General features: G+C 41.7%; 1 long non-coding RNA gene across 1 annotated transcript; it reads right to left on the minus strand.

Moving 5' to 3' along the window:
* Positions 1-18,591: 18,591 nt before the first annotated feature.
* LOC123725516 (uncharacterized) lies at positions 18,592-19,144 on the minus strand. Its single transcript, XR_006758016.1, has 2 exons — positions 18,795-19,144; positions 18,592-18,656 (listed from the first exon to the last, which is right to left on the minus strand). It is a non-coding gene; the product is annotated as an uncharacterized lncRNA (long non-coding RNA).
* Between the last annotated feature and the right edge of the window lie 1,542 nt (positions 19,145-20,686).

Here is a 20,686-nt window from a genome sequence, read left to right on the forward strand (position 1 = left end):
CAAATCAATTCATAAACTTTTTGACATGCGTTTTTCTGGATTTTTTTGTTGTTGTTATTCTGTCTCTCACTGTTCAAATAAACCTACCATTAAAATTATAGACTGATCCTTTCTTTGTCAGTGGGCAAACGTACAAAATCAGCAGGGGATCAAATACTTTTTTCCCCCACTGTATATATTTTGATTTAGAACTTTTTTGTTACTGCATATACATGATTCCATGTGTTATTTCATAGTTTTGATGTCTTCACTATATTATTCTACAATGTAGAAAATAGTAAAAATAAAGATAAAGCCTTGAATGAGTAGGTGTGTCCAAACTTATGACTGGTACAGTATATCTTTTTTTGAGGAGTGGGAAAATATCAGATCATTAGGCAATGATGTCTCCCTGGAGTTAGACTGAACTGGATTGACTTGGCTCCACCTCTGGTGGCTGTATTAGGTTTTCTCTCTGTCTCCGTCTCTCTGTGCAAGTCTTATGGATGTGATTCTGAAGGTGAGTGTTGTTTGCTTATTTTATTTAAGAAGAAAACATTTCCAGAAAAAGTATTGGGGAGAAAAAAGCCCCCCCAAAAGGTATGAATGTGATCCTTGTAGAGTAAATCATCAACTTCAGTGATGTATTTTGATGCTGTTAACTTCTCCATCCTGACTCTCTTTAGGTGGGGGTGGCGATTGTCAGATTCCATGCAGTCAGTTGAAAACACAGAAAATAGATTAATTCAGTGAGTCAGCCTCACAGGAACTGAATAGGTCCCCGTTTGTGCTTTTACAATAATCAATGGCTCAGCACAGAGTCAGAGGGGCCACACAAGCTTTTGTGCTATAATGGTGTATGTGTACATGCATCTGTCTGCCTTTCTGTTTGAGAGTGGTTCATGCTACAGAGGGATTCCTGTGTTGAGGCAGAAACAGTGTCACGTTCGTGTGTGTATAGACAGACCAAGGCGCAGCGTGAGTAGCGTTCTACATCTTTATTATAAAGTGAAACTTAGCAAAATACAAAACAGACAATAAATGAATAAACAAACCGTAACTACAGCGACGCTACGTGCACTAACTCAAAACAAACAATATCCCATAACCCACAGGTGGAAAAAATGCTTCTTAAGTATGATCCCCAATTAGAGACAACGATAGCCAGCTGCCTCTAATTGGGAATCATACCAAACACCCAAACATAGAAAAACTAAACTAGAACCCCACATAGAAAATAATAACTAGAAAAAAAAGTCGCGCCCTGACCTACTCTACCATAGAAAATAAGAGCTCTCTATGGTCAGAACGTGACACACAGATTGTAGTGTGCTGTTCAAGTGGAAGGGGTCGAGATCTGAGGACAAAATTATGTAGATTTGGAAGGAGAAGTGGTATTCCTTGATTATGTATGGTTGGATGGATAGAGGAGGAAGGGTTGGAGAATAAGGGTTAGTGCTCCAACAAGAGAGAGAGATGGAGAGAGGGGTGGTATTACTGTAATATCTCTGATCACACCCACGTTCTTGGTCGCTCGATTTCCCTGCCCCCAGTGCAGCCCTGACTGGAACCCTCCAGTAGGTTTTCTCAAGGAGAAAGCCTACACATTTATGTGAAAGATAATAAAACAAAACATTATAGTAAATACTACAGAATACTACAGTCCGCAAAAACACTACAGTAAATACTAGTGATAGGGAAACTAAGCTTCCTGAAGCATTGAGGTTTTCCAGACAATTGTGTCAAAAATAAGTTAATTATTCAAGACTTTGATCAACACATTGTACAGTAGTGGCACCTGCTGAGCAGCCAAATGAATATAGATAACATCCCACACCTTTTTGTCTTCTACCAATCCAATACCAAACTAATCAGGTGGTTGTTCGACGAAACTAATCTTCAAACGTCAGTGATCACGTACTTCTGATAAAGGGATACAGGCATCGACACATTGCTTCGAAGTACACTGCTTAGCGATTCCGACGCATGCCTTGGAGCTCCGGTATCAAACGTAGTAAATACTACAATATAGTACAGTCCGCAAAAACACTACTGTAAATACTACAGTATACTACAATTTGCAAAACACTACATTAGTTACTATAGTGTATACTACAGTTTTTTACTATAGTATTTATACTATAGTTAACTGTAAATACTACAGTATACTACAGAATTCACTGTAGTGGTTTTGCAGACTGTAGTTCACAAAAACACTACAGTGAATACTACCGTAAAGTCAGCAAAAACACTACAGTGAGTACTATAGTATTTATACCATGGTATACTATAGTATTATTTCATGTAGGTTGCTCAATTAGACTAAGTTAGTGAGAGCTGTGAATTTATGAGGCATATTATTTACGTGACATGAGCAGCTGGGATGAGTGACAGGTTTGCTAGGCAGCTCTGGAGTGTGCTGTCACAGAACATAAATCCTCAGATTGGCTGCTGAGTTTATTTATTCACTGTTAGCACCAGTTATTGTTGATGTTCATAGATGAACAACAAAAATGACTTTTTTCCAACTCAAATATGAATCATTTTCAGATGTGTTATAAAAGTGAGACAGCTTGAGACTATTCGATATCCAAATGCAACATATACCCGGTATCCAAATGCAACATGTACCCAGTAAGCAAAATTACTTTGAAAATATGTATTATTTTCCAGACGTTTGAAGTTAGGTTCATTTTAGGTTCTGAATGAAAGGTGAAAATAAGCTCCAGCCATTGCCAAGAGCCCGTCCTCCCCAATTAAGGTGCCACCAACTTCCTGTGTTCCATATACACAACTGTGTTTCCAGCGTATAATTGTCCGGACACTAGCCTGTAAAGCACGGAAGGAGTGTTTGAAATGTATTCGTAATCAGTTTGAGGCCCAGACAAATAATGAGATAATTACACCCATGGAGATTTCTATCAGACCTAACCCACATGGTGATGTGCCACCAAAGCCTCTGCACTGTTCTCATCAGAATAACCATTCTAACAAAGTGTGTGTTTGCGTATGTGTGTGAGTGTTTGTGTATGTGTGTACACCTTTACAGTGTCAACCCTGCATTTATTTCTCTCTCTCTCTCTCTCTCTCTCTAGCAGCTATTTGACCTCCTGCTGGGGACATGCGTTATCACGAGGGGTGTGTGCTTGTCATTAAATTCTGGAGGTGGCAAAGAGTCCTCCTTCAGGACCAATAAAAGTGCAAGGAGAGAGCCAGGATCTCTGCCTACGGCTCCTCTGACAGGTCATGCAGCATCTCGGCTCACATGGGAATTGAGATAGGCACAAGGGGGTTTGGCTGGATACAATTCTGGAGATATTGCTGGTACGTGGTGATGTTTTGAACAACACTGTTTCTGAACTGGTATGTCAAATTAAATTAAATTGTATTAGTCACATGCTTCGTAAACAACAGGTATGGACTAACAGTGAAATACTTACTTACGAGCCCTTCCCAACAATCTTTTTTCCAAGATGGCGTAGCAGTCAGACGTCTTTGTCCTGTCGTGTCCCTTGTATATATCTTTTTACATCTTTTTCTTCGCATATCTTTTAAAAATATTTTCCTAAACCTCAACTTCTAAACACTCTCCTGCCACCCGCCACACCCAATGTGGCGTGGATCTGTTTATAATTTTTTTTCTAAAGTATTTATATTTACTTCGGATCTGGAATCCCTCAACTGAAGCTAGCCAGCTAACTACCTACCAGCTATCAGTCAGCAAACCATTGCTAGCGGTCATCAGCTAACCTTTAGCTCGGAAAGCTCTCGCCAGTTCGAACAACATGACTCAAACCAGAGCATAACGGACCTATTATTATTTTATATATTTTTTTCCCCATATCCCCGGATTCCTACCGCAAACGCTGAACATTTTCATCTGGATCTTCGCAACTAGCTAACCGCAATCCCAGGTGACTACTCCTGGCTAGCGTTTCCATCCCGGAGCAAGCACCAATTAGCCTGAAGCTAGCTCGGCCATGGCTCCTGTGCTACCACCAAAGCCCACTCCTGGGCTACAATATCCAGACCCCTTCTACTGCCGGTACGGGGCACAGAACCCCGCCGATCCTCTACGACTGGAATACCATCATAATCTGCCCGAGGATTCCAACAGGCCTCTCAGGCGCGACGTCCGCTGAAGGCCCATTCTGCTAACCGGCCTGCTAGCTATCTAGAGTTACTTGAACCCTACTAATTCCACGACTGGTTTATCGACGTCACCGCACGAAGAGGCAAAAACAGACTTACCTCCATCGCGACTTCCCCCAAAGGCTAGCTTGCCTGCCCCGGTCTGCTAACTGCTAGCTTGCCTGCCCCGGTCTGCTAACTGCTAGCTTGCCTGCCCCGGTCTGCTAATTGTTAGCTTGTTAGCACCGGCCTGCTAACTGTCTGAATCGCCGTGTCCCCAGTCAGCCCAACCAATCACTGGACCCATATGTTCACATGGTTACGCATGCCTCTCTCTAATATCAATATGCCTCGTCCATTACTGTCCTGGTTAGTGATTACTGTCTTATTTCACTATAGAGACTCTAGCCCTGCTCAATATGCCTTAACCAACCATGTTGTTCCACCTCCTACATATGCGATGACATCACCTGGTTTACACGTCTCTAGAGACTATATCGCTCTCATCATTACTCAATGCCTAGGTTTACCTCCAATGTACTCACATCCTACCTTACCTTTGTCTGTACACTATGCCTTGAATCTATGCTATCATGCCCAGAAACCTGCTCCTTTTACTCTCTGTTCCGAACGTGCTAGACGGCCAGTTCGTATAGTCTTTAGCCGTACCCTTATCCTACTTCTCCTCTGTTCCTCTGGTGATGTGGAGGTTAATCCAGGTCCTGCAGTGCCTAGCTCCACTCCCACTCCCCAGGTGCTCTCATTTGTTGACTTCTGTAACTGTAAAAGCCTTGGTTTCATGCATGTTAACATTAGAAGCCTACTCCCAAAGTTTATTTTACTCACTGCTTTAGCACACTCTGCCAACCCGGATGTCTTAGCCGTGTCTGAATCCTGGCTTAGGAAAACCACCAAAAACCCTGAAATCTCCATTGCTAACTATAACATTTTCCGCCAAGATAGAACTGCCAAAGGGGGCGGTGTTGCAATCTACTGCAAAGATAACCTGCAGAGTTCTGTATTACTATCCAAGTCTATACCCAAACAATTCAAGCTTCTACTTCAAAAAATTCACCTTTCCAGAAACAAGTCTCTCACTGTTGCCGCTTGCTATAGACCTCCCTCTGCCCCCAGCTGTGCCCTCGATACCATATGTGAATTGATTGCCCCCCATCTATCTTCTGAGCTCGTGCTACTAGGTGACCTAAACTGGGACATGCTTAACACCCCGGCCATCCTACAATCTAAGCTTGATGCCCTCAATCTCACACAAATTATCAATGAACCTACCAGGTACAACTCCAAATCCGTAAACACGGGCACCCTCATAGATGTTATCCTAACTAACTCACCCTCCAAATACACCTCTGCTGTTTTCAATCAAGATCTCAGCGATCACTGCCTCATTGCCTGCATCCATAATGGTTCTGCGACCAAACGACCCTCATCACTGTCAAACGCTCCCTAAAACACTTCTGCGAGCAGGCCTTTCTAATCGACCTGGCCGGTGTATCCTGGAATGACACTGACCTTATCCCGTCAGTAGATGATGCCTGGCTACTCTTTAAAAGTGCCTTCCTCACCATCTTAAATAAGCATGCCCCACTCAAAATTGAACTAGGAATAGATATAGTCCTTGGTTCACTCCAGACCTGTCTGCCCTTGACCAGCACAAAAACATCCTGTGGCATTCTGCATTAGCATCAAATAGCCCCCGTGATATGCAACTTTTCAGGGAAGTTAGGAACAAATATACACAGGCAGTTAGAAAAGCTAAGGCTAGCTTTTTCAAACAGAAATTTGCATCCTGTAGTACTAACTCAAAAAAGTTCTGGGACACTGTAAAGTCCATGGAGAATAAGAGCACCTCCTCCCAGCTGCCCGCTGCTCTGAGGCTAGGAAACACTGTTACCACCGATAAATCCACTATAATTGAGAATTTCAATAAGCATTTCTCTACGGCTGGCCATGCTTTCCACCTGGCTACCCCTACCCCGGTCAACTGCCCGGCACCCTCCACAGCAACCCGCCAAAGCCCCCACCATTTCTCCTTCACCCAAATCCAGATAGCTGAAGTCCTGAAAGAGCTGCAAAATCCGGACCCATACAAATCAGCTGGGCTAGACAATCTGGACCCTCTCTTTCTAAAATGATCTGCCAAAATTGTTCAACCTCTATTACTAGCCTGTTCAACCGCTCTTTCGTATCATCTGAGATCCCTAAAGATTGGAAAGCTGCCGCGGTCATCCCCCTCTTCAAAGGGGGTGACACCCTAGACCCAAACTGTTACAGACCTATATCTATCCTACCCTGTCTTTCTAAGGTCTTCGAAAGCCAAGTTAACAAACCGATTACTGACCATTTCGAATCCCACCGTACCTTCTCCGCTATGCAATCTGGTTTCAGAGCTGGTAATGGATGCACCTCAGCCACGCTCAAGGTCCTAAACGACATCATAACCACCATCGATAAGAGACATTACTGTGCTGCCGTCTTCATCGACCTGGCCAAGGCTTTCGACTCTGTCAATCACCACATTCTTATCGGCAGACTCGACAGCCTTGGTTTCTCAAATGATTGCCTCGCCTGGTTTACCAACTACTTCTCTGATAGAGTTTAGTGTGTCAAATCGGAGGGCCTGTTGTCCGGACCTCTGGCAGTCTCTATGGGGGTGCCACAGAGTTCAATTCTCAGGCCGACTCTCTTCTCTGTATACATCAATGATGTTGCTCTTGCTGCTGGTGATTCTCTGATCCACCTCTACGCAGACGACACCATTCTGTATACTTCTGGCCCATCTTTGGACACTGTATTAACTAACCTCCAGACGAGTTTCAATGCCGTACAACTCTCCTTCCGTGGCCTCCAACTGCTCTTAAACGCAGGTAAAACTAAATGCATGCTATTCAATCAATCACTGCCCGCACCTGCTCGCCCGTCCAGCATCACTACTCTGGACGGCTCTGACTTAGAATACGTGGACAACTACAAATACCTGGGTGTCTGGTTAGACTGTAAACTCTCCTTCCAGGCTCACATTAATATGGCTAGGGGGCAGTATTTTCACGGCCGGATGAAAAATGTACCCAATTTAAACCGGTTACTACTCTGGCCCAGAAAATATAATATGCATATTATTAGTAGATTTGGATAGAAAACACTCTGAAGTTTCTACAACTGTTTGAATGATGTCTGTGAGTATAACAGAACTCATATGGCAGGCAAAAACCTGAGAAAAATGTAACCAGGAAGTGGCAGAAATGAGAATTGTAGTTCTTCTTTTGAATCCCTTGAGAAACTACAGTGACATAGGGGTCACGTTGCACTTCCTAAGGCTTCCATTGGCTGTCAACAGTCTTAAGAAACTGGTTTCATCCTTATCCTGTTACCGGGCAGAAAATTGTGGCTCAGTCAATCAGTGGCCAGTCTGAGGACAGGTGTCTCGTGACGCGCATGCACGCGAGCTCGCTGTTCGTTCTTTTTCTTCTGGGATGAATACCTATTGTCCGGTTGGAAAATTATCGCAATTTTACGTAAAAAAATACCCTAAAGATTGATTGTAAACATCGTTTCACATGTTTCTACAAACGGTAATGGAACTTTTAAACTTTTCGTCTACAACCCCTCACGGCATTGTAATAGTGTTCTGGATGCGCCAACAAAACGGAGGTATTTGGACATAAATGATGGACTTTGCAGAACAACTGAACATTTCTTGTGGGAGTCCTTCCGAGTGCATTCCGCCGAAGATCAGCAAAGGTAAGAAAATATTTCAAACATATTTTAGAGATTTGTCGAAGCCGTGGTTGTAGGCTAAGTTCTGTTCTCAGAATATTGAACAATGTGCTTTCTCCGTAAAGTTATTTTGAAATCTGACAGAGCGGTTGCATAAAGGAGTAGATTATCTATAATTCTTTAAATAATCATTATAAATTTTGTCAACGTTTATGATGAGTATTTCTGTAAATTGATGTGCCCATTCAACAAAAGTTATGGGGAGAATACATTTTATGAACGTCACGCGCCAATGTAAAATGAGGTTTTTGGATATAAATATGAACTTGATCGAACAAAAAATGCATGTATTGTCTAACATGATGTCCTAGGAGTGTCATCTGATGAAGATTGTCAAAGGTTAGTGCTTAATTTTAGCTGTATATCTGGTTTTGTGACGGCTATCCGTGCTTGGAAAATGGCAGTGTTTTTTTTTTGTTGCTAAGGTGCTATCCTAAAATAATCTAATGTTTTGCTTTCACCGTAAAGCCTTTTTGAAATCGGACAATGTGGTTGGATTAACGAAAAGATTATCTTTAAAATGCCGTATAACACTTTAATTTTAATCTAGAGATTTTTGTGTTTTGAATTTCGCACCGTGCTATTTCACTGGTTGTTGTCCAACCAATCCCGTTAACGTGATTTTATCTCGAAGGGGTCCTGTAAGCATCTCCAATCCAAAATTAAATCTAGAATCGGCTTCCTATATCGCAACAAAGCATCCTTCACTCATGCTGCCAAACATACCCTCGTAAAACTGACCATCCTACCGATCCTCGGCTTCGGTGATGTCATCTATAAAATAGCCTCCAACACTCTACTCAACAAACTGGATGCAGTCTATCACAGTGCCATCCGTTTTGTCACCAAAGCCCCATACACTACCCACCATTGCAACCTGTACGCTCTCGTTGGTTGGCCCTCGCTTCATACTCGTCGCCAAACCCACTGGTTACAGGTCATCTACAAGACCCTGCTAGGTAAAGTCCCCCCTTATCTCCAGTCTCTGCTAGGTAAAGCCCCGCCTTATCTCAGCTCACTGGTCACCATAGCAGCACCCACCCGTAGCACGCGCTCCTGCAGGTATATCTCACTGGTCACCCCCAAAGCCAATTCCTCCTTTGGTCGTCTTTCCTTCCAGTACTCTGCTGCCAATGACTGGAACGAACTGCAAAAATCTCTGAAGCTGGAGACTCATATCTCCCTCACTAGCTTTAATCACCAGCTGTCAGAGCAGCTCACAGATCACTGCACCTGTACATAGCCCATCTGTAAACAGCCCATCTATCTACCTACCTCATCCCCACACTGTATTTATTTATTTATCTTGCTACTTTGCACCCCAGTATCTTTACATTTACATCTTTACATCTTCACATTCATCTTCTGCACATCTACCATTCCAGTGTTTAATTGCTACATTGTAATTACTTCACCACCATGGCCTATTTATTGTCTTAACTTTCCTCATTTGCACTCACTGTATATAGACTTTTTGTTTTCTTTTGTTCTACTGTATTATTGACTGTATGTTTTGTTTATTCCATGTGTAACTCTGTGTTGTTGTATGTGTCGAATTGCTATGCTTTATCTTGGCCAGGTCGCAGTTGCAAATGAGAACTTGTTCTCAACTAGCCTACCTGGTTAAATAAAGGTGAAATAAATAAAATTTAAAAAACAATGTAGAGAGAAAGAAAATAGAGAAATAACAGAAAAGTAAAACACACAGTAATAAATACACAATGAGTAATGATAACTTGCCTATATACAAGGGGTATCAGATGTGCAGTGGTATGAGTTAATTGAGATAGATACAGTTGAAGTCAGAAGTTTACATACACCTTAGCCAAATACATTTAAACTCAGTTTTTCACAATTCCTGACATTTAATCCTAGTAAAAATTCCCTGTCTTAGGTCAGTTAGGATCACCACTTTATTTTAAGAATGTGAAATGTCAAAATAATAGTAGAGATAATTATTTATTTCAGCTTTTATTTCTTTCATCACATTCCCAGTGGGTCAGAAGTTTACATACACTCAATTAGTATTTGGTAGCATTGCCTTTAATTTGTTTAACTTGGGTCAAACGCTTCCCACAATAAGTTGGGTGAATTTTGGCCCATTTCTCCTGACAGAGCTGGTGTAACTGAGTCAGGTTTATAAGCCTCCTTGCACGCACACACTTTTTCAGTTCTGCCCACAAATGTTCTATAGGGTTGAGGTCAGCGCTTTGTGATGGCCACTCCAATACCTTGACTTTGTTGTCCTTAAGCCATTTTGCCACAACTTTGGAAGTATGCTTGGGGTCATTGTCCATGTGGAAGACCCATTTGCGACCAAGCTTTAACTTCCTTACTGATGTTTTGAGATGTTGCTTCAATATATCCACATAATTTTCCTGCCTCAAAATGCCATCTATTTTGCGAAGTCACCAGTCCCTCCTGCAGCAAAGCACCCCCACAACATGATGCTGCCACCCCCGTGCTTCACGGTTGGGATGGTGACATTTCTCCAAAAAGTACGATCTTTGTCCCCATGTGCAGTTGCAAACCGTAGTCTGGCTTTTTTATGGCGGTTTTGAAGCAGTGGCTTCTTCCTTGCTGAGCGGCCTTTCAGGTTATGTCGATATAGGACTCGTTTTACTGTGGATATAGATACTTTTGTACCTGTTTCCTCCAGCATCTTCACAAGGTCCTTTGCAGTTGTTCTGGGATTGATTTGCACTTCACACCAAAGTACGTTCATCTCTAGGAGACAGAACGCATCTCCTTCCTGAGCAGTATGACGGCTGCGTGGTCCCATGGTGTTAATACTTGAGTACTATTGTTTGTACAGATGAACGTGGTACCTTCAGGCATTTGGAAATTGCTCCCAAGGATGAACCAGAGGCACTGAGTTTGAAGGTAGGCCTTGAAATACATCCACAGGTACACGTCCAATTGACTCAAATGATATCAATTAGCCTATCGGAAGCTTCTAAAACCATGACATAATTTTCTGGAATTTTCCAAATTTTTTAAAGGCACAGTCAACTTTGTATGTAAACTTCTGACCCACTGGAATTGTGATACAGTGAAGTGTTAGTGAAGTAATCTGTCTGTAAACAATTGTTGGAAAAATGACTTGTGTCATGCACAAAGCAGATGTCCTAACCGACTTGCCAAAACTATAGTTTGTTAACAAGACATTTGCGGAGTGGTTGAAAAACGAGTTTTAAAGACTCCAACCTAAGTGTATGTAAACTTCCGACTTCAACTGTATGTACATATAACTAGGAAAAAAATGACAGATAGTAAACAGTAGCAGCAGCGCATGTGATGAGTCAAAAAAGTTAGTACAAAAAGGGTCAATGCAGATATGCAAAAATAGTGAACATTGAATTGCCAAAACATTGAAAATATTCTATTGAAACTGTCAGGTCCACATTGAGTAGACATCAATCGAAAAATAGGAAATAAAAAAATTATTTTGAATTCCTTAAAGTCATCTCATCTCTGCTCAGGCAGTAGGAGCCAAACAGCCAGGTAACGTTATCTCTGAAGCCTACTCCCCATACTGTTCTGTCTTTAGTCATGCAGCTGCAGGACTGTCTGACAAAGATAAGGCATGCTTTCACTGTCACCCGTTTTGAGCCCCACCAGTTCAGCAAAAATAAATAAATTAATGTAAATCACCTGTTTTGCATGTTATTTTGGCATTCATTCATGTCACATATCAGTTTGCAAACAATGTAAAAAATATATAAACGTTATTAATAAAGCACATACAAACATGGTCTCTTTCTTGAGTAAGGCAGGTCCAAAATGCAGGTGTTTCAGCCAAGCTCAGTGCTTTCTGTGGTCAAGGGGCAGCCAGCAAAATACTAATCAAATCAAATTTGTCACATGCGCCGAATGCAACAGGTGTAGACCTTACCCTGAATTGCTTACTTACAAGCCCTAAGAAAATATTTACTAAATAAACGAAAGTTTAAAAAAAGTATAATAAAGAAGAAAAAAAGAACACTAAAATAACAATAATGAGGCTATATACAGGGGCTATGTGCGGGGTACAGGTTAGTCGAGGTAATTTGTACATGTAGGTGTGGGTAAAGTGACTATGCATAGATAATAGACAGCGAGTAGCAGCAGTGTAAAAACAAAGGGGGGGGGGGGGGTCAATGCAAATAGTCCGGGTGGCCATTTGATTAATTGTTCAGCAGTCTTATGGCTTGGGGGTAGAAGCTGTTAAGGAGCCTTTTGGAACAAGACTTGGCGCTCCGGTACCGCTTGCCATGCAGTAGCAGAGAAAACAGACTATGACTTGGGTGACTGGAGTCTTTGACAATTTTTTGGGCCTTCCTCTGAGCGTACAGAGTGTATGCGTTGGTAATCTTTATTTGCGCTGTGATTGGCTCATGGTTCTGTCACTCATGGGGACACTACGTCACTGCAAAATCTACAGAGAGAGCTAGGCAGTTAAAGCCCACTTGGGTGCTGCCATAGAAGTGCCCAACCAAGAAGGCTCAAGGTCATTGGCCACAGATAAAATGGCGTCAAATTTACCATAGTTTTGATTGGACTGATCATGTTACTTTCAAAATCTTAGGCAGGCAAGCAGTCATCATCATGAATCACGTCGACAATCTAGTGGCAAATCCTTTTCAATCCTTGACATATGAAGATAAATTATAGATAAAAGGTATCGGGGCTCATTGGCCATTGGACATACACATTACACAGTCGGAAATCGCAAATTCAACAATGAGTAGTTTGGAAGGAATCAGTGGCTAAATGCAAGCATTGCAAAGCAATAACTATTTTGCTTTGCGTGCCTGCTATTCGGTGGAGAGGGTGTGTGGTCCAAGTCTGGATTTAAGGATTTAAAACATCTGTCTAAAAGGGTCTCTTTTCCAAGCTTAAAAGGATAAACATTCGCTCGCAACACCATGGGCCAGAAAAGGTTGAATACATTGGCCATGCTGTCAATCCAGCATGACTTCTGCCGCGTTCAAAACAACTGGAAACTCGGACCTGGGAAATCTCAGACTTGGCCATACTGACAACTGGGAACTCTGAAAAAGCCTAGCTTCGACTGGGAAAATATGTTTGGGAATCCAACTCAGAATTCCAAACCGGGAATTCAGGCCTCTTTCTAGAGAGCCAACCTGAAGATTGCTGACGTTTTGATTCAACCTTGTTTTTTTAGAGTTCCCAGTTGTCTTGAAAGCACCTTTGATGACAAACTTTGCCCACAAGAAGGACCGCTGTGCCTCCTTCCTGTTCAAGTGAGCACAGCACAACAACGGTGAGTCCAAAAATGTCTTGTAAGCTGCTTCATAAATGAGTGCATGCGCTTTTCTTCACCAGGACAAGATACTATATAATGTTGTTGGGTCTGTAACCATGTTTGCCAGTGACAGTCTCTACCCATTCAAATATTTGTTTTTTTTTAAAGTTCAGTAATAGACCCATGTAATTCTAGTTGATATTGCAAGGGTTGTTTTTTGTTTTGTTGTCACCGTTATTGTGCAATTAATGTGTAGTGTAGTGGCTTTGCTGGCATGCATAAAAAAATTATACTTTGCCCGACCAAGATTTACATGCTAAAACAACCACTGTGTACATTCCTCTCTCTATGCCGTCTGTGTGTGTCGAGGCATAAACATGTATCCATCTCTGCCTGAGTCGGAAAAAACTGTTGCAATTGATTATGGTAATTGTAGTTAATTACCACTTTATGCACAAACTAGGTTGAATATTTACTTAAAAAAACTACAACTCCCTTCAGCCCAGCGTCCCACCTAAACTCAGCAAAAAAAGAAATGTCCTCTCACTGTCAACTGCGTTTATTTTCAGCAAACTTAACGTGCAAATATTTGTATGAACATAACAAGATTCAACAACTGAGACATAAACTGAACAAGTTCCACAGACATGTGACTAACAGAAATGGAATAATGTGTCCCTGAATAAAGGGGGGGTCAAAATCAAAAGTAACAGTCAGTATGTGGTGTGGCCACCAGCTGCATTAAGTACTGCAGTGCATCTCCTCCTCATGGACTGCACCAGATTTGCCAGTTCTTGCTGTGAGATATTACCCCACTCTTCCACCAAGACACCTGCAAGTTCCCGGACATTTCTGGGGGGAATGGCCCTAGCCCTCACCCTCCGATCCAACAAGTCCCAGACGTGCTTAATGGGATTGAGATCCGGGCTCTTCGCTGGCCATGGCAGAACACTGACATTCCTGTGTTGCAGGAAATCACGCACAGAACGAGCAGTATGGCTGGTGGCATTGTCATGCTGGAGGGTCATGTCAGGATGAGCCTGCAGGAAGGGTACCAAATGAGAGAGGAGGATGTCTTCCTGTAACGCACAGCATTGAGATTGCCTGCAATGACAACAAGCTCAGTTTGATGATGCTGTGACACACCGCCCCAGACCATGACAGACCCTCCACCTCCAAATCGATCCCACTCCAGAGTACAGGCCTCGGTGTAACGCTCATTCCTTCGACGATAAACGCAAATCCGACCATCACCCCTGGTGAGACAAAACCGTGACTCAGAGCACTTTTTGCCAGTCCTGTCTGGTCCAGCGACAATGGGTTTGTGCCCATAGGCGACGTTGTTGCCGGTGATGTCTGGTGAGGACCTGCCTTACAACAGGCCTACAAGCCCTCAGTCCAGCCTCTCTCAGCCTATTGCGGACAGTATGAGCACTGGTGGAATGATTGTGCGTTCCTGGTGTAACTCGGGCAGTTGTTGTTGCCATCCTGTACCTATCCCGCAGATGTGATGTTCGGAAGTACCGATCCTGTGCAGGTGTTGTTACATGTGGTCTGCCACTGCGAGGATGATCAGCTGTCCGTCCTGTCTCCCTGTAGCGCTGTCTTAGGCGTCTCACAGTACGGATATTGCAATTTATTGCCCTGGCCACATCTGCAGTCCTCATGCCTCCTTGCAGCATGCCTAAGGGATGTTCACACAGATGGGCAGGGACCCTAAGCATCTTTCTTTTGGTGTTTTTCAGAGTCAGTAGAAAGGCCTCTTTAGTGTCCTAAGTTTTCATAACTGTGACCTTAATTGCCTACTGTCTGCAAGCTGTTAGTGTCTTAACGACTGTTCCACAGGTGCATGTTCATTAATTGTTTATGGTTCATTGAACAAGCATGGGAAACAGTGTTTAAACCCTTTACAATGAAGATCTGTGAAATTATCTTTAAAAGACAGGGTCTTGAAAAGGGACGTTTCTTTTTTTGCTGAGTTTATATGGACGATGTGGTGATGGTGATGACAGAGCGGAACGGACTAAGATACAGTAGAATAGTTTAGAATACAGTATGTACACATAAGATGAGATATGCCAGATGTGTAGACATTATTAAAGTGACTAGTGTTCCATTCCTTAAAGTGGCCAGTGATTTCTAGTCTATGCCTATAAGCAGCAGCCTCTAATGTGTTAGTGATGGCTGTTTAACAGTCTGATGGCGCCCGAGAAGAAGGCTAACGTTTTGCGTGTTCCTATCCAATTGAGTTTATTTTTTTTGCGTTGTTTGTGACTTATTATTTTACTTATTTTGTACATAATGTTGCTGCTACCGTCTCTTATGACCAAAAATAACTTCTGGTCATCAGAACTCCGATTACTCACCACGAACTGGCAGAATCCTTTCTTTAATGAGTCCGCCAGATCCCCGTCATTTGCGTGAAGAAAAGGTGGAGAAAATGTGACCGGAGGGCGGGCTGCCTTCTGAGAATTTGTAGACGATCGAATAAACCCCCACTTCCTTCCATTCTGCTAGCAAACGTGCAATCTTTGGAAAATAAAATCGATGACCTACGTGGAAGATTAAACTTACCAACGGGACATTCAAAACTGTAATATCTTATGCTTCACGGAGTCGTGGCTGAACGACGACATTATCAACATACGGCTGCTGTTTATTCGCTGTATCGGCAGGATAGAACAGCGGCGTCTGGTAAGACATGGGGCGGCGGACTATGTATTTTTGTAAATAACAGGTGGTGCACGATATCTAAGGAAGTCTCAAGGTTTTGCTCGCCTGATGTAGAGGATCTCATGATAAGCTGTAGACCACACTATCTACCTAGAGAGTTATCTGTATTTTTCGTAGCTGTCTACATACCACCACAGACTGACGCTGGCACTAAGACCGCAATCAATGAGCTGTATTCCGCCGTAAGCAAACAGGAAAACACTCACCCAGAGGCGGCGCTCCTAGTGGCCGGGGACTTTAACGCAGGGAAACTTAAATCGGTCTTACCAAATTTCTATCATTTTACATTTTAGTCATTTAGCAGACGCTCTTATCCAGAGCGACTTACAGTAGTGAATGCATACATTTCATACATTTTTTCTCCGTACTGGTCCACCGTGGGAATGGGGGCATTCTATCAGCATGTTAAATGTGCAACCAGAAGGAAAAAAAAAAACTCTGGACCACCTTTACTCCACACACAGAGACGCATACTCTCCCTCACACTCCATTTGGCAAATCTGACCATAATTCTATCCTCCTGATTCCTGCTTACAGACAGCATAATGAACGCTAAGTACTTGGTGTTATTTGGACATAAATTATGAACTTTGTCAAAAGAAACCACATTTGTTCCGGACCTGGAATGCCTTCCGGACCTGGGATCCTGCCTTCTGATGGAGATAATCAAAGGTAAGGGGGTATTTACAATGTTATTATCGATTTTAGATGATGCTAACTGTATAGCATAGCCTGTTGTTCTTAGCATAGCACCCCGTTTATTGCAAAATGTGATTTCCCAGTAAAGTTATTTTGAGATCTGGCCATTCGGTAGCAATTACGAGATGATAATATATTATTCTTTGAATGACAATATTATAATTTACCAATGTTTTCGAATAGTAATTTTGTTATGTTCACCGGAAGCATTTCAGAGAAGAAAAAATCTGAATTTCACGCTACTGTAAAATGCTGTTTTTGGATATAAATATGAACTTGATGGAACAAAAAATGCATGTATTGTATAACATAATGTCCTAGGAGTGTCATCTGATGGAGATTGACAAAAGTTAGTGCATAATTCAAGCTGGTTTCTGCTTTTGGTGACGCCTGACCTTGAATTGAAAATGGATGTTTGTACTTTTGTGGCTATGTACTGTCCTAACATAATCTAACTTTATGCTTTTGCCGTAAAGCCTCTTTGAAAATCGAACAATGTGGTTAGATTAAGGAGATGTTTATCATTTAAATTGTGTAAAATAGTTGATTGTTTGAGAAATTGAAATTATTAGATTTTTGATGTTTTGAATTTCCAGCCTTGTTAGCAATCCCGGCTCGGGGTTCATTGCTAACCTGTAGCCCCAACAGGTTAATTCATTCCTACTTAGATTTGTGGGTATTGAGTATATGTTGTGTAATTTGTTAGATATTACTTGTTAGATATTACTGCACTGTTGGAGCTAGAAGCACAAGCATTTCCCTACACCCGCAATAACATCTGCTAATCACATGTATGTGACCAATAACATTTGATTGGATTTGGATTTCATATCTAAACTGTTGGAGTGCTGGGTAGAGTGAAGACTGTGAGGATCACGAGAGGCGGGCTTGTTTAAAAAAATGTATGCTTCCGCGGATCAGAAGAAACGTGTTGTGTCTCACCCGATTTGATAAGTTTGAAGTGTTGTGTGTGTCTCTTAGGAACAGGGCATCCCTCAAGTGGGTTATATCTGGTGTCTCTTGGTAAATCGATGTTGAAGAGATTCAAAATATTCCTAGAGTGATTCATGCATGTCGGATTAATCGTGTGGTGAATGAAGAAAAAGTGAAGTCTCTGTTCTTTTGGTTTTTGATATGGAGTCTTTCCCTACTCAAGTGCAGTTAAGGTATATTAACTACAGTCAGAGCATTTATCCCAAGACCAATGCAGTGTGATCATCGTAAAGCATTTGGTCATGTTTCAAGTGTTTGCAGAAGGGATAAGCCGAGGTGTCAAAGTTGTGGAAAAGATCATATCATGTGTTATTGAAGTGATGAAAATGTGACAAGAGAATGAGGTGGCCAAAGTCAGGGCTGTCCAGAGCATTTCATATGCAGCAGCTGTTAAAAAGGTTAAGGGTTTGAATGGTGCACCTGAAGAGTCCATGGCGGTAGATAGGCCTTCACTGCAGGCTGCAGTGGTTGCCTTTCACGTGCAGGATCCTGACATTTTAAAGGTTAAGAAGGTGGACTTGGTGGCCTTTATAGCTATGGTGATTAATGGCACTGCCAAGTGGAGAGAAGATCCAGCAAGATAAAACTCATTGTGGATGTGGTGGAACGGTTCCTGGGGCTGAAAGATTTCTCGGCAAAGGAGTTACATGGAGCCGTACCACCCTCTCTGGTCCTAGAACCTGAGAAGGGAGATATGGAGATTTGAAAGGATAAGTGGGAGTTTGGTTTTGTCAATGTACTATTTTTATTTGGGTGGATTAAGTTAGTTTCCCTATTATGTATGGATTTTTTTTTTATCATGTTTTGGTTTCAAGCTGTCCAGTTGGTGGTGGCAATACACCTTTTTGGTTTGTGGTCAGCCTTGAAACCCACAGAAGAAGAATATCACACATTTCCGGGAAATTTCATCACGTTTGTAGCTATTTGCCATCAGTTAAGTTATACTTCTATTCAATACTTTTTGATAAACATATTTGTAGCTCTCTTCACGACAACAGACACGGGTTGGTTCCTTGAAACGGGCGTTTATTGCATTGCACGTCTTTTTCTCCGATGCATCCACGTCACGCCGTGAGAACTATATGTTTGAATGAACACAGTAACGTTGATAAATTATACAGTACTGAAACAAAGAAATACAAATGGCGCTTGGCGCGACAATACAAATGGAACTTGGCGCGACTTTAAACAAAGTTCTATAGGTTGAACAAAATACCTCGTTGGCTGCTTGTCCTGAAAAGAGGTTCTTGAATTCTTAAAGTCCCTTGAAAGTCCCTTTACTGTCTTTCTTAGCCTCTGCCATCAACAATTATGACTCAGACTAAGATCTGCTTAAGTTAGATTGCACAGTCAATTAACAAATTCCGTAGCAGTAACACAACAGAGAACGTTAGTTCCGGGATGGAACATAAAAACACAATCAATGGCCTAACGTTAATTTACCTGTTACATCACATTTAAATTCTTATCTATACATCAATAAATCATTTATTTATTTACTACATCAAATAAACCTTGAATTATGTATTAATCATGCATAGTGAACACAGCATCTATGTAACAACACTTACAATATTTCATCAATCTTAAATTAATAATTGTTAGTTTGCAGGAATGTTGATTAACGAGGCTTTTCAGAGACAATTATCTACCATTGTCGAGGTATTAGTTGCAGCGGCAGTTGCGGAGATGGGCAGACTCCTCGATGAGTGCTCTGCTGCCGTTATGCCTCTAAAGTTGGTCCAGCAGAATGAGGAAAGTATTTTGCTGAAGAGTAGGCTTCAACGTGCTAACAAAATCAATACAGTGAGTGCACATTTGGTCGTCTACCGTTGGGAAAACGAGTTTGCAGATGACTGACGACAAACTTGGCTAGCTAGCAAATTGTTATTTAAAAACTTTTACCAGAATCCTGTAATTTTTTTAAAACCGTGTACTTCAAACGCAAATATAAACTTGAGTTTATAGAATAGAATCCATATATACATATGAGATGAGTAATGCAAAATAAGTAAACATTATTAACGTGGCCAGTGATTTCAAGTCTGTGTATATTGTGGAAGTGTGGTTTCGTCGGATTGAGGCAAGCATAGCTGGATGGATCTGTGTTTATATTTGAAAAATTCCATTAGGTCCATCGCAGCTTGGTTCTATTTGTTTCCTAAACGGTTTCCGTTACAATACGTAATGAATATACCCCATCAAACGTTAGTTAGTTACCTACTAGTCTCAAACTATGCGGCCTTCTCCCTACAGTTTTCAGCCAAGCTTCGCCCACAACTGCCTCATCTGAACTACAACCCCGACGCTGTGTGTTTAGAAACGTCAATAATCATAGCTTGCGATACGGTTTTGGAAATATATGGCCCATAAATTTCATCAGGTAGAAAGAATCCTTGAGTTTTTCACAGATCCATACAGCTATGTGGTCCTCAATCCGACGAAACTACACTTCCACAATATACACAGACTTGAAATCACTGGACACCTTAATAAGGTTTACATATTTTGCATTACTCATCTCATACATATATATGGATTATATTCTACTGTATCTTAGGTTATGCTGCTCTGGCATTGCTTGTCCAAATATTTATATATTCTTAATTCCATTCCTTTACTTAGATTTGTGTGTATTGTTGTGAATTAGACTGCACTGTTGGAGCTAGAAACACAAGCAGTTTGCTACACCCGCAATAACATCTGCTAAACACATGTATGTGACCAATAACATTTGATTTAGATTTAGACTACACTTCCCCAGTTACGCTTACACACAGGTGGTTAGAGATTGCTAGATAGCTTAATAGAACAGGTCTCTGTTCTGTAAACAAGCTCTGTAACAGATAGATATGGCCGTGTGGGAACTCTAACCCTATCAAGGTGTGTATCAATTTAACCTTTTGTTTTTTGAAAATTATTTCTTGGTGATATGAAAGATAAGGTCCTTATGCTAACAAAACTGTACCGCAAGCGATGCAGACTGAGCGTCTGGTGTCTTAACAAAACTACGTCCAATGACTTATGTGTAATGGAACTGAGTCATTGTCAAGTGCTAGCTACTTACTTACTGAACCAAAGATACTTCCCCTTTCATCTGTGATTGAA

Source organism: Salmo salar, chromosome ssa01, assembly GCF_905237065.1.
Source record: "Salmo salar chromosome ssa01, Ssal_v3.1, whole genome shotgun sequence".
In the NCBI taxonomy this organism is placed as follows: domain Eukaryota; kingdom Metazoa; phylum Chordata; class Actinopteri; order Salmoniformes; family Salmonidae; genus Salmo; species Salmo salar.